The sequence below is a fragment of the Physeter macrocephalus genome, chromosome 13 (assembly GCF_002837175.3).
Source record: "Physeter macrocephalus isolate SW-GA chromosome 13, ASM283717v5, whole genome shotgun sequence".
Classification (NCBI taxonomy): Eukaryota; Metazoa; Chordata; class Mammalia; order Artiodactyla; family Physeteridae; genus Physeter; species Physeter macrocephalus.
In genome coordinates this window covers 76,395,554-76,398,341 of record NC_041226.1, presented here as the reverse complement: position 1 = coordinate 76,398,341, position 2,788 = coordinate 76,395,554, and positions in this window count along the sequence as shown.

The following is a 2,788-nucleotide window of genomic DNA, read 5'->3' as shown; positions in this document are numbered from 1 at the left end:
TATTCTTGTACACTGTTATATCACATAGATTGTGCTGTTACATCCGTGGGACAAATTCTGGGAAGTAAGATTGCTGGGTCATGGGATATAAAAGTTAAAATGTGGGTAGACATGGCCAAATTACACTCTAAAAAGGTTGTAATAAACTATTACTGACAGTATATATGGGTGTTTGTCTTAACTCCTCTTCCCTTCATCTTAACACTTTATTAGTAATTGCTTAAATAATTCAGTCTTACAAGAAAACACACACACACTTGTTATTAAATTTAAATTTGCATTTCTCTAGTAATTAGAGAGATTTAGATTCTTTTAGCAGTGTTTTTTTTTGGATCAGTTGTATTTGTTCTGTATATTGATTGTTTATATCCTTTGCTTATTTTTCTATTGAGTTGTCTTGCTCTTATTGATTATTAGAAACTCTTTCTATACTAGAGATATTAATGCCCTGCTTGCTAAACATTGCAAACATTTTCTCCCAAAGTTCTGTCTTTTATTTATGTACACATATATAGTAACCTATTCATTTACACCACAGTTTCTCAAACTGTCATTGATGGAGTGCCTGTAAGAGAATCATGTGGGGTGCTCACTAAAAATAGAGATTCTGGGGCCCAAGCACTCTATGAGAATCCCTTGGAAAAGGACACAGGATATTGTATTTAAAACAAATATCTAGATGGTAGAACCATTGTTTCATAGTCACTTATTTTTATGACTTACATAATTATTAAATACATGACATTTTATGCTTTTGCATATATTTAGACTTCAATCCATCTTAAATTAATTTGCTTCCTGTTATGATGCAAAAATCTAAGTTAACTGTATTTTATTTTTAATGTCTTTATTTTAATTATGCCAGCAGCATTTATTAATAAACCATTCTTTTCCCACTAAATTAAAGCATCACCCTTATCATATATTAGATTGTAGACTTTCTCACATTTCCATACTTTTAAAAAGACACATCCCTTTATTCTTTTTGTAAAATATTATGTGCTTATAATAGAGAATTCATGACATGCAGAAAAATAATAAATTTTAAAAAAATCCAGCTGTAGTAGATTGAATAGTATCTCTCCAAAATTCATGTCCATTTGGAAATGTAACCTTATTTGGAAATTGGGTCTTTGCAGATGTAATTAAGATGAGATCATACAGGATTAGGGTGGGTCCTAATTAAAGAATTAGTATCTATACAAGAAGAGGACAGATGCACAGTGAATGCCATGTGAAGACAGAGGCTGAGATTGGAAGCCACAGAACATCAAGGAAAGCCAAGGCTTACCTGCAACCACCAGAAGGTATGACAGGGGCATGGAACAGATCCTCCCTCAGAGCCTCCAAAAGAACCAACCTTGCCGCATCTTGATTTTGGACTGCTGGGCCCCAGAGCTGCAAGTGAATAAGTTTCTGTTGTTTTATGCCGTCAGTTTGTGGTGCTCTAGGAAACCAATAAACCAACTAACCAGAAACATCTAGCTTTAACATTAGATGGTCCTCATTACAGATGTGTGTATGTTTATATATATACATGTGTACATGTAATAGATTGACAGAAATATTTCCAGTACAATGAGGTAATTCTGTACATTCTGCATTATTAAACATTATTTTACTTGAATTTATCTGAAGAAAAAGAATAGATTTGTCCTATTAGTCCAGTGATGGTTTTTCCTATTTCTGTGCTAATATCTTGGTGTTTAGTTTAATTTTTTATAGGACATAATGCTTATCACTCTTCTTTTTCAAGGCCTTTTTTTTTTTTTTGGCCTCACCGCACAGCTTGCGGGATCTTAGTTCCCCGATCAGGGATCAAACCTAGGGCCCTGGGCAGTGAAAGCGTGGAGTCCTAACCACTGGACCGCCAAGGAGTTCCCTTCAAGGTTTTCTTCATCATTTACAACCATGTGATCTTCCCTTCAAAATTTAAAATTAGTTCTAACTCATCCTCAAGAGAATCTGGAATTCTGATGGGAATTGTGCTAATTTTCAAATTTGGCTTGGGAAGAATTAGCATATTTTTGGTACTGATTTCTCATGCACAGATATGGCAGGTTTTTCATTTTTTCTGGTCTTGTTTCCGCCTTTCAGCAAAGGGCAAGGGATTTCATCATCAGGCTCTTGTAACTCGTTAAACTTTATTCCCAATTATTTTATAGTTTTTGACGCTGTTGCAGATAAAATATTTTTATTTTTAACAGGTTATTGCTTTTTCAAAAGGAAAATTGCTAGTTCTTCCTCTGCTTCTCTCTCTTGAGTTTTAAGCCTTTTACTGAACTCAGGTTTAAAACGGTAGCATGAGTTTTCGCACTTGGCAGCTGAAGCCCTACATAAGCACTGGCTTCCATGTATCTCAGTCTCCTTTGTACCCTGTGAGCTTCACAACCACGTCATAAAGCGTGGTGTCTAGTGTCTCCACTGCACAAATGAGGGAGCTCAGCTCAGAGAGGCTGAGCCAGGGTCTCTCTGACACCATTTTGGCCTGACAAAACCAGTTCCTAGGATACAATGCAGTCAGGAAGTTGGTACCGAGGCACGATTTCATTCGCACCAAAACGAGACAGGTCCATGCTTACGGTGTCATCATCTTACCAGAAAGCAAAAGTGCTCTAAAGCTGAGGCGAAGGACTCCCGCGCCCGCGCGACACGCCGGCTCGGGCCTGGCGGAAAGAGCCGAGCGCGCTCGGAGGCGCTCGCCACGCCTTCCGCAGGAAGCGTCAGGGGGCGGGGCTCGCGTGACGGCGCGTTGCGCGCGGGGCCTTGTGGGAAGGGCGGCCGGTGC